Source organism: Perca fluviatilis, chromosome 2 (assembly GCF_010015445.1).
Source record: "Perca fluviatilis chromosome 2, GENO_Pfluv_1.0, whole genome shotgun sequence".
NCBI lineage: Eukaryota > Metazoa > Chordata > Actinopteri > Perciformes > Percidae > Perca > Perca fluviatilis.
In genome coordinates, this window is record NC_053113.1 from 912298 (window position 1) to 931876 (window position 19579).

Sequence of the window (19579 nt, forward strand, 5' to 3'; positions counted from 1 at the left end):
TCAACATTCCCTGTTCAATCTGAAAAGATTGAGCTTGGTCTGGTGATAGCCAGACTAGGTGAGAACACGATCCGACCCAAACACAGGAAGTGGACCAAAAACAGAGCATTTACTAGCCTGTAGTTTCAACCTTTCACACAGTTTACAGACTTAAATATCTGGTTTAAGGGATGAGAACTTTCAGATCCATATGTAATGCGTGTGCAGGTTAGTTCCAGTGGTGTAGTCTACGTGATACACAGGAATACGCAGTACACCCACTAAGAAAGCTCCAGGATTTCCATATACCCACTTAAAAATGTCCAATGATACCGACAACATACTTTCCATTATATTTTGAATTGTCATCTGTTATTTTCTTCTTAGCATAAGCTAAATAAAGGCATTTCCACCATAAATTGGTGCATTAAACCGTATCCAAAAGCAAAAAAATGCAGTTGCTGACGCTCAAAACTTCCCTGGGGGAGGACACCCAGACCCCTCCTCCCCAGTATGATCACATCCCTTTCTCCAACCTCCCTAGACTCCTCTGGCTCTCCCTCTTCCTGCTCCTCAACACCTTCCTTTGTTTCTCTCACTTTTTGGTTTCCTGGGGCTATGTCCCATGCATTACATTTCGTTTCCTAACCATCCCTCCCTACTTAACACGGGCAGATAGCCTGTTGATTACTTTACTCAAATGGATTTATTATCGCGATGCAACAGCCGAGATGGATGAAGTTCCGTGGTTAACATCCCAGCATTGTGTAGTCCTAGCAACGAGACTGACATTTGGATATTCGCTTCTGCTTCGATGAGTTTGTTTAGATATGATTAAGTTTCTAAACATATCGAGAGCAGACATTTCCAAACTTGATTTCATTCTCAGTGTGAGGAACAAAAGGAACCCGGTTATGTGCAGCAACAACAACAACAACAACAACAAGTCCCTTCCGAGATGAAATGGTTGATCTTACCAACAGGAGAACTCGGAGCTTCTCTGCTCTCTCCAAGAGGAGTTGCTGTCTCATTCACCGAGCACCACCACACGCTGCACGCTGCAGCCTAGTGGTTGGGTGCGCCGCTCTAATTTACCCGTGTAGAACGTTGCGTCGCACATTAGTTCCGCTTTTGGCGCTCGCGTGTAAAACCATAATAAATTCATAATGTTTTATTTGGTCAGCACGAGGGGGGCACAGGGGAGGCCAGGGACATGTCTAGAAGATTATTAAATGAAAAGTGCACACTTCTCTCTCTCTCTCTTTCTCTCTCTGTCTGTCTCTCTCTCTCTCCCGCTCTCTCTCTTTCTCTTTGTCTCTCTTTCTCTCTCTATCTGTCCCTTTGTCATTCTCTCTCTCTCTCTCTCTGTGTCTTTCTCTCTCTCTCTCTCTCTGTCTCTCTCTCTCTCCCGCTCTCTCTCTTTCTCTTTGTCTCTCTTTCTCTCTCTAACAACATAATGAACAGATGATACACAGGGTGTTGTAAATATTTTAGCTAGCTGCACATGTCCAAACTGTGCAGCTTGATGCAGAATCAACAGTAGCAGATGACAGGCTGTTGTTCCACCTCACATTCCTCCTGTTTAACTACACTGGGCACTTTTCCACAGGTTTGGGAAAAGACTTGGGTGACCATATTTGGCAGGAGGTTTAGGGCTCCTCCCCTTAAGAAAATTGGACGATTTAAATTGCAATGTGACAGCATTTTGGAGCATTATTATGACCATATTTGTGTCTAAAACAGTTAGTTGCGATGCTCAGATTGATTTTACATTCACTTGGCTTCGGTACTGTCCAAAACTGCTGGAGTCTGTGATGAAGACTGAAGCTAAAAGTTCAGATATATATATATATATATATATATATATATATATATATTCACAAAGTCAACATGAATTAAAGTGGTTGGACTCCCAGTGTGTGTGTTGGTTGGCTGTCCCAGCTGATTTCTGCTGATTGGAAACATCTCCAACTTTCCATTCGACAACTGAAGAAGGAAAGTGAACCGACAGCAGCACCTGTCTGTCCATCAGTCACCTGGAGCGGGAGGGGGGGACACGCGCTTCTGCTGTTCTGCAGTCGCAATCAACTGATTAATTTGCATAAAGATGGGCATCGGCAAGCTTTTTGACACAGCATTTTTTCAAATGCAGCGCAAATGCATGGCCAGGTGGATCTGCACCGTCAGGGGCGGCTTGCGCACTTCCACAGGAAGTGGACCAAAAACTTGATTTCACCACCAACAGAGCATTTACTAGCCTGCAGTTTCAACACAGTTTACAGACTTAAATATCTGGTTTAAGGGAGGATTTAAGGGATTGACTTTCAGATCCATATGTAATATTTGTGCAGGTTAGCTTCCCCAACAAATGGGAATGCCTGAAACTCGTTTCTCAGGAGGCAAATTATTCAATTCATAGCTTTAAAAAACGTGTCTATTCTAGCGAGTCAGCTTCCAGTAAGATTCCAGTTCCCTCCAAACAGTGGCCTAGGTTTTAACAGACACTCTGCTCCAACTCCTCTTTAACACAACTAAAGACATTTAATGATAGAGCCAACACTGTCAGCGTAGGGGTGACCAGATTTCCCGGGAACTAAAACCGGGACACTTTGAGCGTGACCGTAGTGCTTGTGCACGCACACGCTTTTTAACGTGAACATGTACCAGCCCAGGTCAGACATAGACACAAACAGTAACTTCATTATTTTGATCGTAGGCTCCTCATCTATTAATAACAGGGGGTTTTCCTGTAAAATTAACAAAATTGCAGCAAAAGCATTTTTCAGTCTTGTGTGAGATTTATGTTGAGATTTTTTGTAAAATATTTTGTGTTATGTATTTCAATAACACCAAAAGAATTAAAATGATTTATTGAAAATGTTGAGCATTAAACACTTCATTTCCTGCATTCTAGTAAATGTATATGCACCTATTTCTACCTTTTCCCGAATGCTGCAAACATCTTTATGTAAAGAGAAACATATATAAAAAATATATTTTATAAAAATATAAAAACATAATGGAATATATTGCAGTAAGGCTCTCAGGCATTCTGTATTGCTTTCAACTATTTATTGTCCTTTGGATCGACTTTTCTAATTATATCTGAGTCAGCACACATGTAGTTTATAGGCATCATTTACTCCTCCCTCCACTTTTGTGTCTTTTGTTGGGGAAGTAACCGCCTTAAATGTGTAAATGCCAATTATTCACCTCAATGATACATGAATTCATTTAAATGTATTAATAAACCCCTGGACTGTAATATTTCAGATGTGTTTGAGCAAGATTTCTTATGTCCAAAACGTTGTGCACATTCAAAATACAGTATATCTGTGTTCTCTGTTATTTTGAGGAGTCGTCATATTTTGAGAAAAAAAAAAAAAAAAATAATAATAATAATAGTAATAATAATAATAAATAAAAGTCACTATATTTCAGAAAATAATCTGTACCTGCACCATAGTCTGCTGTGCATTACGTGATTGCTCTGCTGATACGGTAGATGTCAGACCTTCTGACGGACACAGAGCCCCATTTGGGCAACGGAACGTTAATATGAACCACTACCTACCCTTTTAGCTTCTGCTCAGCTCGGTTAGCATTAAGCAGTTAGTGTTCACCTGAATGTGTGCGGGTTTACCTGGAGCTCTGTCTCCTTAAACGCACCAATAAGCTCGGAAGCTAACAAACAACAGAACTATTCCACCGCCAGCCCGAGATCCCAGTGAAACAACGAGACTTCAGGTTCTGTTTGGTTCCTCCAACAGACGGTATAAGAAACAGACACATCGACGCCTTAGACTTCGACGGAGACCAGTGAAGGATATTAGAAGCACTTTTCCGGTGATGGCTGAGCGTTACTGAGCAGCCTCCAACTGAGCTTGAAGACGTAGATGTGACGTGAGCAAAAAGTTGGAAGTCTTCTGGTAGCTGTGCCAAGAGAATCATTACAAAGACGGAGTGTAGGTATATGTAAGGAGATAACATAGGCACAGGCTAATTATTGCTAACTAAAATGCTAGTTGACATTAGTAATTAAACTTAAACAGCTAATGGAAGTCAAAACTGCCTGCGAGCTATACGGTAACGTCTCTACTGTGTGACAGTAAGTCGCGTGGTTATGACACAATCGTTAGCCTACTTTTACAAAAACAGCTGCTACGGAGCCATAATGTGAGATAAAAGGTAATGGAGCCTTTATACATTGTCGTTCTCTAGATATAAACAATGGACAAATGGAGTCTTTAAACGCTTCAGATGTAAAGTTATTCACTGTCAAAGTGACGTCAAAATGAATGGAATGCTAACGGCAGGTGAGGTACGCTTTCCGGATGCTTGTTTACCCCCTTGGTTTATCAGATTAAAGTTTGAGTATTTTCCTCACCACAGCTCAGAGGGAAATATTTTACTTTTACTCAACTACATTTACTCAGCTACATTTATCTGACAGCTTTCTGCTGATTCAGCAGCATTCACAATATTGTTCCAATTATTTATTCTTCAACTTTCTTTGGATGCCTCTAACTTCTGCATACTTTCAGCTACAAAAAACATTAGAATATCAAAATATTCAGCATTGTATGCACAAGATGGGTCAACTGTTTTTCTGCTATTATATATTTTTTTAAATATGATTTTTCACATTTTATTTTATATTAAAAGTCAATAGAGCAATCTTCAAATCCTATTCAGGCATTTTTCTTTTTGGAATGCTACTCCTCCCACATAATTTTAACTACAGACATCATTCAAACTTTAAACTGTTCAAAAAACATTTAGCTGTCACAGTTGTATTCAGCTTCATGATATATTCTGTCTTTCTATCTACCTGCCTTCAAACCTTAAAATGTTCCACATCTTTCATTCATTACGAATCTTTTTACAACTTGTAAATCATTTTTGAAAATATTCTATATAAAGTATATTAATTCAAATTAAAGCTGACAATTCAGTTCTTACAAAAACTTTCATATAATGTTAGTATTATTCATCTTTTTAAAGACATTAGAACCGTTTCCAAATTTTTTGCACAACTTCACCTTATTCACATTGAAGCCTGCAATTCAGTGTAGTGACAGCTTTTCAGAAAATCTTTAAATATTCCACTTTTGTATGGCTGGTGTTGTTAGGGAGCTTGTCTGACCCAGAATGCAGAGAAAACACACCGACAACGTAAAGCAGTTTAAAAGGTTTAATGAAGCAAAGTGTACTCAGAGAATCACTGCAGGTAGTGTCAGGGTGGTGAAACTCCTGGCTGGTCTGAGGCTTGTGGCGAGCCGACAGGGAAGAGTCCAGGTCTTTATGGGACACGAGGGGAACAGGCAGAGACGAGAACATGGAGGGTTTCCCAAGTTGGAGACAGAGGCTGGATGGTGAGGCTTGAAGCAGGCAGGCAAAGCAGAGGAGGCAGCTGGGCAGAGCGGTAACTGGAGAGAGACACAGGGTTAGTAGGAGCTCAGGGAACAGAGACAAAACCTGAGTAAAGGCAAAACGGATTATACTGGATTTAGACTGAGAGCCAAGTTACCACATGGGTTGTAGATAACGAACTGGCGCCGACAAGGTGATCAGCCGGGGTTTAAGTATTGCAGGAGAGAATCGTGAAGATGAGCTGCAGCTGTGAAAAACGGCAATGCAGTGTTGGATCAGCCACGCCCCTTGACCTACTTCCCTCTGGACACTCCTCCAGCACTCCAGGTGGAAAAACACAGAACACACAGACAAACAGGGAAAACAAAAACCACCCAACTCAGGGTGGAGAGAGAGCAACCCATAACAGGACCCCCCCCTCAACGGGCGCCTCCCGGCGTCCCTCTAGGCCCCGGCTTGTCAGGGTGAGCACGATGGAAGTCCTCCACCAGTTGAGGATCCAAAATAAAACTCCTGGGGATCCAGGAGCGCTCCTCCGGTCCATAACCCTCCCAGTCGACCAGATACTGGAGACCCCTACCCGCCGCCGCACGTCCAAAAGCTGGTGGACAGTGTAGGCCGGGTGGTCGTCAATCATGCGGACGGGAGGCGGGGGATCCGCAGGCGGGCACAGAGGACTGGATGAGACTGGTTTCAGTTGAGACACATGGAAGGTGGGATGACACTTCATAGCCCGTGGCAACTTCAACCGCACAGCAGAGGGATTGATAACTGAGTCAATGACGAAGGGGCCCAGAAACCGAGGCGCCAATTTGCGTGAGTCAGTCCGTAGGGGAATGTTCCTGGAGGACAACCACACCTCTTGTCCAGGCTGGTACTGGGGAGCCGGGGTCCTGTGACGATCCGCCGAGCTCTTGTTCTGCTCTGTAGTCCGGAGCAACGCTTCCCTGGCGTCGCTCCAAACTTGACAACAACGACGTAGATTCTCCTGGACCGAGGGGACGGCCAATTCCTCTTCCTGCTCGGGGAACAGAGGTGGTTGATATCCCAACGAAGCCTCGAAAGGGGACAGGCCGGTAGCAGAGGTGGTAAGGGAATTGTGGGCGTACTCGATCCAGGGAAGATGTTTAGCCCATGATGACGGATGCTGTGCCACCACGCAGCGGAGAGACGCTTCCAGGTCCTGGTTAGCTCTTTCAGTCTGGCCGTTAGTTTGCGGATGGAATCCTGAGGAGAGACTCACAGTTGCACCAATAGCAGAACAGAAGTCTTTCCAGACATGAGAAATAAACTGTGGGCCTCTGTCAGAAACAATGTCCACAGGTATTCCATGGGGACGGAATACATGTAGGACCAAGAGGTCCGCTGCCTCACTGGCAGTCGGTAATTTCGGTAATGCTACATAGTGAGCAGATTTAGAGAATCTGTCCACAATAGTGAGTATAGTATCATTACCTTCGGACACAGGGAGACCAGTGACAAAATCCAGGGCTATGTGGGACCAGGGACGACTAGGAACCGGCAGAGGTTGAAGCAGACCCGAGGGAGACTGGTGGGATGCTTTACCACAGGCACAGATGGTACAGGCTGCCATGAAAGCCCGGACATCAGCTTCTGCAGAAGGCCACCAGAAGTGTCTTTTTAGCAACGTAAGGGTACGTTGCCTCCCTGGATGGCAGGCAAAGCGTGAGGAATGGACACACTGCAACACTTCAGACCGCACAGACACAGGAACATAGAGCCGACCAGATGGCCCATCAGCTGGTCCCGGGTCAGATTCTTGAGCCGTCTTAACCAGAGATTCGATCTCCCAACGAACTGCAGCCACAACGCAGGTAGAGGGCAGGAAGGACTCTGGTTCACTGGGCTCTTCAGAGACGGAGAACTGGCGGGACAAAGCATCGGGTTTTACATTGCGAGAACCAGGACGGTAAGTAAGGGTAAAGTTAAACCTGCTGAAGAAGATAGACCATCTGGCTTGGCGGGAGTTGAGTCTCTTCGCAGACTGGATGAAGGCCAGGTTCTTGTGGTCGGTCCACACCACAAAAGGCTGCTCCGTCCCATCCAGCCAATGTCTCCATTCCTCCAGTGCAAGCTTGATGGCCAGCAACTCACGGTTTCCCATGTCGCAGTGTCTCTCTGCGGGCGACAACTTTTTGGAAAAAAAAAGCACAGGGGTGGAGTTTGTGGTCTGTGAGGGAGCGTTGAGACAGAACCGCTCCAACACCGGAGTCTGAGGCATCCACTTCCACAACAAAAGGCAAAGTAGTATCTGGGTGAATGAGCACAGGGGAGGTGGAAAACAGATGTTTCAGGGTACTCATGGCTGTATCAGCCTCAGGTGACCACACAAACGGAACTTTAGGGGAAGTGAGTTTGGTGAGGGGAGCTACCACCCTACTAAAGCCCCGGACGAATCTCCTGTAGAAATTAGCAAAACCCAGGAAACATTGCAGCTGTTTACGAGTCTGGGGAACGGGCCATTTAGTTACTGCCTTTATCTTTTCGGGGTCGGCCGACACCTGTCCTTTCTCTATAATGAACCCAAGGAATGGGACTGACTCACAGTGGAACTCACACTTCTCAGCTTTAACAAAAAGTTTGTTCTCCAGCAAACGTTGCAGGACGAGACGGACGTGTGAGACATGTTCTTCGAGGGACTTAGAGAAAATCAGAATATCGTCTAGATAGACGAAAACGAAACGATTTAACACGTCTCTTAAAACATCATTAACCATAGCTTGGAATACTGCTAGTGCATTAGTGAGTCCAAAAGGCATTACCAGGTATTCGAAGTGTCCAAGTGGTGTATTGAAGGCGGTTTTCCATTCATCTCCATCCTGAATCCTGATGAGATGATAGGCATTGCGCAGGTCCAGTTTGGAGAAGACTGTGGCACCCTGGAGTGGTTCAAAAGCAGAATTGATTAGTGGTAAAGGGTATTTATTCTTCACCGTGATGTTGTTCAGTCCGCGAAAATCAATACAAGGGCGTAGCGTCTTATCCTTTTTGTACACAAAGAAGAACCCAGCTCCCACCGGAGATGATGATGGGCGAATGATACCTGCAGCCAGGGACTCTCCGATATATTTTTCCATGGCCTCTCTCTCGGGTCTGGACAAGTTGTAGAGTCTGCTAGCAGGCAAGGGGGCTCCTGGAAACAGCTCAATAGCGCAGTCATAAGGTCTATGGGGAGGAAGGGATAATGCTTACTCCTTATTAAATACCTCCGCTAGGTCCAGATATTCTTTGGGGACTGATGACAGGTTGGGTAGTTTCTCTGTTGCCATTGGGGTTGTCACATTGGGAGGGATAGCAGAACCGAGAGAAGTAGAGTGACAAAAACTGCTCCAACTGCTGATAGTTTTGTGTTGCCAGTCTATGTGGGGATTATGTAAACTGAGCCATGGAAAACCGAGAATGAGAGGGGAAGAGGAAGCTGACACTACTCTGAAAGTGATCTCCTCACGATGGTTACCGAAGAGAACGAGAGTAACTGGGATAGTTTGTTGTGTAACATTAGCTAGAAACTGACCGTCTATGGTCGTGACATTGATAGGAACTGGGAGTGATTCGAGGGGAATGTCAGCCTGTTTAGCCAGATTAACGTCAATGAAGTTATCCTCAGCCCCCGAGTCAATAAGAGCGGATAACGGTAGTGACAGAGTGCCCAATTGAAGAGTTGCAGGGAGTGACATACGAGGGGATGTGGGTGTAATTACAGGGCTGGGACTCACTAGTGTACCCACTCTTTCTAGCGAGCCACCTCTTTTGGGCGTACTGGACAGTGGCTTCTGGTAAAAAATGAGTCCGCATTGAAGCAGGAAACCTCGACACTTGGTCAAGTCTCCAGAGAACGGCTCAGGAGGAGTCACAGGGGTTTCCCGGGTGAATGGCGCAGGAATCATGGCTGAAGAAGCAGACTGAGAGGGAGGAGGCGGAGCACTAGGCGCACTAGGGAGAGACAGAACAGCAAGTTGAGATGACAGCTGAGTGACTTGACTGCATAATTGTTGGTTTGTCTCCAGTAATTTGTGAATCAACTGGTCGTGTTGGCCTAACAGAGTTCCTTGATTTTTCACGGCTCGAAAAATGCCGTCTTCGTCTGTCGTCTGTGAATTCTCTGCAGGGTCCATGGCCAGTTCGTTCTGTTAGGGAGCTTGTCCCAGAACGCAGAGAAATCACACCGACAATGTAAAGCAGTTTAAAAGGTTTAATGAAGCAAAGTGTACTCAGAGAATCACTGCAGGTAGTGTCAGGGTGGTGAAACTCCTGGCTGGTCTGAGGCTTGTGGCGAGCCGACAGGGAAGAGTCCAGGTCTTTATGGGACACGAGGGGAACAGGCAGAGACGAGAACATGGAGGGTTTCCCAAGTTGGAGACAGAGGCTGGATGGTGAGGCTTGAAGCAGGCAGGCAAAGCAGAGGAGGCAGCTGGCAGAGCGGTAACTGGAGAGAGGGTTAGTAGGAGCTCAGGGAACAGAGACAAAACCTGAGTAAAGGCAAAACGGATTATACTGGATTTAGACTGAGAGCCAAGTTACCACATGGGTTGTAGATAACGAACTGGCGCCGACAAGGTGATCAGCCCGGGTTTAAGTATTGCAGGAGAGAATCGTGAAGATGAGCTGCAGCTGTGAAAACCGGCAATGCAGTGTTGGATCAGCCACGCCCCTTGACCTACTTCCCTCTGGACACTCCTCCAGCACTCCAGGTGGAAAAACACAGAACACACAGACAAACAGGGAAAACAAAAACCACCCAACTCAGGGTGGAGAGAGAGCAACCCATAACAGGTGTTATTTAACATGTTTAGCAATTTAGCTTTTCAGCATTCACAAGCATTTTCTGCAGGAAATGCATTTTCTAGTTACTTTTTAGATTAGTTTAGTTTCCCTTCCTGTCCAATAAAAAAACATGTATCTCCAGATGTGTATTGATGTTGAATGTTTGTGATAAACTGAAATATGATGTCATAAGAGTGACATAAAAAAAAAAGAAACCTGTAAAATAAGAAGAAACAAAATGTCGAAGTTCAATTCAGTTTATTTAAGAAGAGGACAGATCAAATTAATACATTTCAGTGACACACAGTTTTCAGTATCTTACTGAGATATTAATAATCACTCAAATAAAACATATATAACCTGACACAAGCTAGCATTAGCTCAATTCAGAATCAGGACAGTCACTTAACTTACTGTTAGCTTAAAAGAAGGATTAATATTACCTTTTGTGATATTAAATTCAATACTTATTGTATTAATATGTAATAGTGTAATATTGTAAAATACATATTTCATCCGTGAAATGTTATTCCATGTTGCCTAGTTTAGCATTTCTTTCACATGAACATCCAAAAGCAGTAGAACTGTCTTTTTCTGAGTCTTTAAGATCAGTTGTCTGTCCCAAGATGGCGGCGGCACAGACGCAGTTTAAACACATTAACTGTTCGTCATTTTTTAAGCAGCAGCAGCAGCCATGTTCTGATTAAAACTGGTCAGTTATGAAGGCTTTTCTTCATCTAAAGTGACAAACTGAATATTTCAGCAATTTGACATCACCTTAGTAAACAATGATGGGAATTTTTGTAAACTGTATTTACAAGGTGATTAATTAAGAACAACAAATACTTCTTTGTTGCAGCATTAGTTAAAAAGCGCTAGCAGTTTAACCCTGAACATTACATTACATTACAGGAAAACAAACTAATTTTGAGTGGAATAAATCCCTTCAAAGGGAGGGAGTGTAATGTGTCAGGATAACATACAGTGCCTTGCGAAAGTATTCGGCCCCCTTGAACTTTTCGACCTTTTGCCACATTTCAGGCTTCAAACATAAAGATATAAAACTGTAATTTTTTGTGAAGAATCAACAACAAGTGGGACACAATCATGAAGTGGAACGAAATTTATTGGATATTTCAAACCTTTTTAACAAATAAAAAACTGAAAAATTGTGCGTGCAAAATTATTCAGCCCCCTTAAGTTAATACTTTGTAGCGCCACCTTTTGCTGCGATTACAGCTGTAAGTCGCTTGGGGTATGTCTCTATCAGTTTTGCACATCGAGAGACTGACATTTTTGCCCATTCCTCCTTGCAAAACAGCTCGAGCTCAGTGAGGTTGGATGGAGAGCGTTTGTGAACAGCAGTTTTCAGTTCTTTCCACAGATTCTCGATTGGATTCAGGTCTGGACTTTGACTTGGCCATTCTAACACCTGGATATGTTTATTTGTGAACCATTCCATTGTAGATGTTGCTTTATGTTTTGGATCATTGTCTTGTTGGAAGACAAATCTCAGGTCTTTTGCAGACTCCATCAGGTTTTCTTCCAGAATGGTCCTGTATTTGGCTCCATCCATCTTCCCATCAATTTTAACCATCTTCCCTGTCCCTGCTGAAGAAAAGCAGGCCCAAACCATCATGCTGCCACCACCATGTTTGACAGTGGGGATGGTGTGTTCAGGGTGATGAGCTGTGTTGCTATTACGCCAAACATAACGTTTTGCATTGTTGCCAAAAAGTTCGTTTTTGGTTTCATCTTACCAGAGCACCTTCTTCCACATGTTTGGTGTGTCTCCCAGGTGGCTTGTGGCAAACTTTAAACGACACTTTTCATGGATATCTTTAAGAAATGGCTTTCTTCTTGCCACTCTTCCATAAAGGCCAGGTTTGTGCAGTATACGACTGATTGTTGTCCTATGGACAGAGTCTCCCACCTCAGCTGTAGATCTCTGCAGTTCATCCAGAGTGATCATGGGCCTCTTGGCTGCATCTCTGATCAGTCTTCTCCTTGTATGAGCTGAAAGTTTAGAGGGACGGCCGGGTCTTCGTAGATTTGCAGTGGTCTGATACTCCTTCCATTTCAATATTATCGCTTGCACAGTGCTCCTTGGGATGTTTAAAGCTTGGGAAATCTTTTTGTATCCAAATCCGGCTTTAAACTTCTCCACAACAGTATCTCGGACCTGCCTGGTGTGTTTCTTGTTCTTCATGCTGCTCTCTGCGCTTTAAACGGACCTCTGAGACTATCACAGAGCAGGTGCATTTATACGGAGACTTGATTACACACAGGTGGATTCTATTTATCATCATTAGTCATTTAGGTCAACATTGGATCATTCAGAAATCCTCACTGAACTTCTGAAGAGAGTTTGCTGAACTGAAAGTAAAGGGGCTGAATAATTTTGCACGCCCAATTTTTCAGTTTTTTATTTGTTAAAAAAGTTTGAAATATCCAATGAATTTCGTTCCACTTCATAATTGTGTCCCACTTGTTGTTGATTCTTCACAAAAAATTACAGTTTTATATCTTTATGTGTGAGGCCTGAAATGTGGCAAAAGGTCAAAAAGTTCAAGGGGGCCGAATACTTTCGCAAGGCACTGTACATGCTGTTCAGAAGATAAAGTTACTGCTGGTCAGCCTTCAATGTGGAGAGAAGCAGTGGGGTGGGACACATTTTCAGAAGCCTAATACACAGTGAGCAGAAAGAATAAAGAATACAGACATCACCGGCATGATGACGTCATTCACGTGCATATTAAGTGGCCATGCTGGGGGAGGAGCCGGTTTGTCTCTGGCAGCAGCTAAGTTTCCAAAGATTAGTAGCAAACTAATAAACAGTTAGACTACAAACCGACAGCTTTCGTTTTAGCTTGTTGGTAAAACATGGCTATTAGCAGAGTAGCATGCTGCAGGCTGGTTGTGTAAAACATGGCTATTAGCAGAGTAGCATGCTGCAGGCTGGTTGTGTAAAACATGGCTATTAGCCCTTGTGTGGTCCTTCGGGTCCCAGTGACCCGAAGGACAACACAAGGATTATGTACCTCCCTTTACTTTGTTGAGAATTGCTCTCTAAACCCTGTTTCTTGTTAAGTAAGTAAAGTTTATTTCTAGAACACATTTAAACACAGTTTAAGCTGACCAAAATGCTGTACAAACAAGAACTAAGGTGCTGTATTAACCCTTGTTTAGAGAGCAATTCTCAACAAAGTAAACGGAAGTACATAATCCTTGTGTTGTCCTTTGGGTCACTGGGACCCGAAGGACAACACAAGGGTTAGCAGAGCAGCATGCTGTAGGCTAGTTGTGTAAACAGCGCGGTGGACGAGAGCAGCAGACGTTAGCTAGCTACCTTGTGTCGGGTTCGCTCCGTGGAATGGAGGAGTAGACTGGATGTTTTCTACAAAGATGATGTATTGCATTTTGCAGCTTAAAATGATCCCAAACTTTCTGTGGTTTTCTCTCACCTGTCTCTTCTCTTAGACCCTCGCTATTTTTGTCTTCGTTCATTTGTAATCTGGGCCGTCAGTCTTGTGCATAAACAGTATATAAACGGTCTTGTGTCCACAGAAGCGTCAACCTGTTGTACGCTAGTAATTATCCTCCGTGCGGAAACACAGTGAGCCGTACAACCTTAATTACATTGATTTAAACGTACAATATGTAACTTTCTGCCGCTAGGGATCTCTCAACCAAAACAATGGACGGTAAAACTAGACTTTTGATGACGTTGTGAAGTTGCGTGGAATTATGGGAGCTTTTAGTGTTAAACACCTTCGCTGCCGGTTAGAATGCATCAGTTCACGGACGAGTTTACCCATTCAAGTTTATTCACGTTATGTTTAGTAACCTTTATTCATGTTATTGTAATAAAATAGCTGCACTTTCCCCAACATAATTACGTTTTTCTTGATTAGATTTTTATTTGTAGCTGACCAGTTAGCTAGTGAGCCAGCAAGCTAACAGTAGCCAGCAGCTAAAACACAAAATATTTCACATATCAATGTCACCTTTTGGATGGTTTCAACACCAGGGCGGACGGGGTTTGTTGTAACGCTAGCTAGCTACTAAACGAGGCTGAGAGACGGGTGTGGGTGGGGATTGCCGGGGAAATATCCGGCGCTGGGTCTGATATAGTCTGTTTCCCGAAGTTTAATTAAACTGCCGTTAGCGTCGTAAGCACCAGGCACTGGAGATAAGTTCTGGCCGGGGGGGGGGGTTGCTGTAATGAAAGTAGCTGGCTGATAGCTGACTGGGGGCTAACGGTAACTAGTTAGCTATATGTCTCGGGGCTGTTGTCAGCGGTCATCCCGACTGAGTCTCTCTGCGCCGGGAGAGTGAGGCAGACAGACCGGGGTGTGCTAGCTGGCTAAATTAGCATTCGATTAATCGTCTATCTATACAGTTAACGTTACTAGTGAAGTTATTCGTGGGTTAGCTCAGTCCTGTTAGCTGTGGTCGAAACAGTCATACTAAAAATAACTTTTAGCGTGTTGAACGATGTTGTAACCTCATAATGTTACCCACAAAGCATTAGCATGAATGTTAGCACATTGTAGTAACGTTAAGCTGGTATCGATATTGAACTTACAAAATAGATAAGGTCTCTGTTGTATTACTGTGATAAAAAGTGGGATGTAATTAATCACAAAATGATGCTGTATGGCAAAAAAAAAAAAGCAGTATTACGGTTACAAGTATTTTTTTTTCTGTGACATTGTATGATTTACAATTACTCCTGAACGTATCATCTTGGTGCCAGTGTTCTGACGGAAGTTAGAGTAACTGGAGGGTGAAAGGTTATATGACGCCACTGACGGGCGACTAAAGGAAACGTGCCGTGTCTGAAAATAAAATAACAGATTTCTCTGGGTTTGACATTTGGTGGAAACATTTGGGATAGTGTAAGACCACAACTCATAAAAATATATAACATAGGTATGGTCGTTTTTAGACATTTTAAAGCAGAAATGTTACATATTGTACCTTTAATTGAAGCTTCAAAAAGAATTTTGCTTCGAGGATTTTTTGTAATAGAATTATTCAAGTTATTCGAGGAATCGTTTCAGCCCTATTTGGCAATGAATGTGTGTCAGCACAATAGATTACAATTTATTTAATGTAACTTCCTCACTAAATGCATCCCCATACTGTCAACTAATCCTTTCCCTCTGGTTCTATTTCTGAAAGCCTGTGCCTCACAAAGGCACAAAAGAGCTGATGACCCCCATGTTCCTGGGCTCCTGATGAGCTGATGAACAACCCCATAGCATCCTGTTGCCATTCTGTAAGTATGAACACCTCTTAAATATTAATAAATAATTGTGTTTTTTCATGCCAGAAATGTATGCTACTTTCAAATATTCAATCAAATAATTTAACTTAATATTCTACTGTTTCTTTAGAATAGCCAATTTGGTTAATATCACAGCAGAATATAGAGTGAATTCACTGCCATCTGTGTAGCTACTCTCTAATTTTATGTCTGGCATAAACCCTTTTCCCCCTGTCTCTGTGTGTGTGTGTGTGTGTGTGTGTGTGTGTGTGTGTGTGTGTGTGTGTGTGTGTGTGTGTGTGTGTGTGTGTGTGTGTGTGTGTGTGTGTGTGCCTGTCCCTAGGGATTGTACAGTTCCAATCTCAGAACCGTTGCAGACTTAGAGTTCACACACACACACACACACACACACACACACACAACTTGTTTAAATAAATGCATACATTTATATTGTTAATAAATAACAATAAATTGTTGTTGTACCAGCAATATCTCCAAGTTTTGTTTTTCAGTATTGAAATGTCATAATGATTTGCCAATGCAAGAGAGTACCGGCACCTTTTTTTCCACTTCAAGCACTGGAGAGAAGATCAGAAAATAACAACACAGCTATCAGGGCATGAGGAGGAGGCAGGAGGAAACAGCTTGGCTCGGAAACATGTTCACAACGAGGCAGTGTGAATGCGCTGGTGTTTTTTAAGGTTACTACTCCGAGAAAACATTTTCCCACATTGTTCACACCAGTACGGCTTCTCTCCAGTGTGAATGCGCTGGTGTCTTTTAAGGCTACTACTCCGAGAAAACATTTTCCCACATTGTTCACACCAGTACGGCTTCTCTCCAGTGTGAATTAGCTGGTGAGCTTGAAGGCTACTACTCCGAGAAAACATTTTCCCACATTGTTCACACCAATACGGCTTCTCTCCAGTGTGAATGAGCTGGTGGTTTTTAAGGCCACTACTCTGAGAAAACATTTTCCCACATTGTTCACACGAATATGGCTTCTCTCCAGTGTGAATGAGCTGGTGTTTTTTAAGGCCACTACTCTGAGAAAACATTTTCCCACATTGTTCACACGAATATGGCTTCTCTCCAGTGTGAATGAGCTGGTGTTTTTTAAGGCCACTACTCTGAGAAAACATTTTCCCACATTGTTCACACCAATACGGCCTCTCTCCATTGTGAACGAGCTGGTGAAATTTAAGGCTACTACTCTGAGTAAAAGTTTTACCACATAGATCACAGCTGTGAGGTTTATCTCTAATGTGAACGTCCTGGTGAGATTTAAGGCCACTACTACCAGTAAATGTTTTACCACATTGTTTACACCAGTATGGCTTCCCAGTGTGTATGCGCTGGTGAGATTGAAGGCTACCGCTCTGAGAAAATGTTTTACCACATTGATCACAGCTGTAAGGCTTCTCTCCAGTGTGAATGCGTTGATGTCTTGTTAGGTCACTTTGTCGCTTGAAAGCTGCCCCACATTGACCACAGCTGTAAGGCTTCTCTCCAGTGTGAACACGCTGGTGAGATTTAAGGCTACTGCTATGTGTAAAAGTTTTACCACATAGATCACAGCAGTGTAGATTCTCTCCAGTGTGAACTCTCTGATGAATCTTTAAATGTCCAGATCTTGTGAAGGATTTGTCACAGTGTTGACAGTGGTGACGTTTGGGTACCTCTCCTCCTCTCCGTTTCTATAGCAACAGACAAACAGAGAGAGAGAGAGAGAGAGATAGTGAACGACCTTCTTAAACCCTTGACTCGCTCTCACTAACAATTTTCACTCTTCATACAATAAACTATGACAAAATGACGGAAAATGTGTGCCGGTTGCAGACATGTTATTATGCAAGCAAATGTAGTTTTCATAACTTTAATAAGTTCAGAAATATTCTACATTTTTCAGGCAAGTTTCCCCATTCAAATGATTGGCAATTTAAAAACTAAAACATTTGCTCACTCTCTTCAGTTTTACTTTCAGTAAGAAATTCCATGGTAACTTTAAAATAATACAAACCTTTCATGCATTCTGGCTATTTTTCATCCTTTAAATCCCATTCAAACCTTTTGAAATACATACATTAATTTGATGTCAAAATAAAGGTAAAGTTCTTCTGGTTGCAGATATGTTACTATGGAAGCCATCAGGCTCTTCTCAGTGTTTCCCACAGGTTGAGAATTTACTGGTGTTGGTGTGTGGCGCAGGATGTGATGGTGTGGTGCGTGATGGCTAGGTTTAGTAATTAATAATTCAGTTTAGAGGTGGACCGATTCATCGGTTTTGCCGATTAATCGGCACCGATAGTTGATTGGTGGAACTATCGTTATCGGCAAAAATCCATGCCGATAGTTTTTCCTGGTTGCGTCCGTTGCTGGAGCGGCTGAGAAGCGCGCGCTGTAATTCATTACACAGTACACGAGAGCTGAGAAGGGTCTGCTGGCATCATGCATTACAAAGCGGCCTCTAGAAGCGAAATAAAAACTATCACTGATGCCTCTGTTGTTTATTTTCGACACGTGTTACTGCGCGCTGCACGGAGAGAACATGCTGTGCGGAGAAGGCTGACATCAGATGCGCGTTTAAAGCATCGACAGCAAAAAAGGTTTGTTATATCATTATAAAGTTATTCATTTGTTGAATAGATGCTGCATTAGTAGAGAAAGAACAACACAACAGTATGTGTGTTTGTTTGCTTTCGAGGATGAGATGACGCTAAACATTAGCAGTAGGCTAACTAACCTTAAGCGGTTAAAACACTGACAAAAATGAACGCAAGTCCGAACCAAATCGTCCACGATCCGTCTAGTGGCTGCCGCTGGAGAATTGAGATGTGTAGAATCGACAGCGCATTCATTTTAAAATCCTCAGCGGAGGAGCATCAACAACTGCCCGAAAGCACGGTATTATTATATGGTGGAGCGAGATAGAGAGTGAGTGAAGAGAGAGAGCGTTATATGGTGGAGAGACATGGAGAGAGACTGGAGAGAGAGAGCGTTATATGGTGGAGAGAAATAGAGAGAGACTGAAGAGAGCGAGCGTTATATGGTGGAGAGACATAGAGAGAGACTGAAGAGAGGGAGCGCCGGCGCTAGAACAAAGCCGTGAATCAGAGATATAAAACGTGTTTTCGATTCATCTCTAGAAATGCGACTGTAGCGAGCATGTCACTATCACTTACGTTATCCACATTTATATTTACACGCAACAAATGATATCCAGCTTCAAAAAAGTCTAAAAGTCGCAAGTTAGAATGAATGCATTGTGCAAAGAGTGGTTGTTATGGAGACGATACACAGTGTTGAGTTCCGTTGCTCCGATTGGTTGTAGGTCTATCCAATGAATGCAGAGGCATTTTTTTTCCTGGTTCGGTTGGAAAACGCCCCATAATCACAGCCCAATGGAGACTAGAATCTGAGTAGGACCACGTCAGGCTAGTTCTAAACCGTTCTACAGAGAAGAATGGCGTCACTGTTTTGAGATTTGGCATACATTTGGGCCTTTTTTGAAGAAATGTAAATAGTTTGTCCTTCATATGAATTATAATGCTCATTATGTGTATCTTTGCACTGGATGACTCCAAATATGTAGGAGAACTGTTTTAGACAACACACATGCTTGTGTAGCATTGCTGTGGGTGTAATATCAATAAATATGACATTATTATTTTGATTATTGGCAAAAGCGTCTGGACTTTTTTTGAAAAAATGTATGTATTTTGTCAACTGTTTTATCCAGTATCAATTCTAAATACTATTGGTCGATTAATCGGTTATCGGGAAATACGGCCCAACCTAACTATCGGTATCGGTAAAATCCACTATCGGTCGACCTCTAGTTCAGTTATAAACTAGTCAAATGAAGGTGAAAACAATGACTATACAAAATTATCAGATCATTTAAAAAGAAAAAACTATTTACATATTAAACAAATTAGACTAAAAGATGACACAGATACAGATGGAAATATTGCGACACTATGCGGCATCTGACACACTTTCAGGGTAGTTATTAGGGCGGCACGATATGAGGAAAATAGGATATGCTGTAACGTTGTTGAATATTGCGATAATGATATAACTTGTGATAAATAAACAGATATTAAAATGTAGCCTACTCAGTTCTGCTGCTTTCAGTATGTTGCTAAAAAACAACAAATTGCTTGTTAA

The 19579-nt window shown here is 42.8% G+C and overlaps 2 protein-coding genes across 4 annotated transcripts in view; both read right to left on the bottom strand.

The window, feature by feature from the left end:
* The window catches only part of LOC120570713 (NACHT, LRR and PYD domains-containing protein 12-like), a 565262-nt gene that overhangs the window by 63628 nt on the left and 482055 nt on the right, over window positions 1-19579 (bottom strand). The window lies entirely within an intron of this gene.
* Window positions 1-19579, bottom strand: part of LOC120571318 (heterochromatin protein 1-like) — a 49957-nt gene that overhangs the window by 9951 nt on the left and 20427 nt on the right. Inside the window, exon 1 of one of the 3 annotated variants that reach the window (XM_039820213.1) lies at window positions 957-1073. The exons of the other annotated variants lie outside the window; for them this stretch is intronic. The gene's annotated coding sequence lies outside the window, so the exon portion shown is untranslated. Of the gene's footprint in view, window positions 1-956; window positions 1074-19579 lie in introns of those variants that run through there. 3 annotated transcript variants of the gene reach the window in all.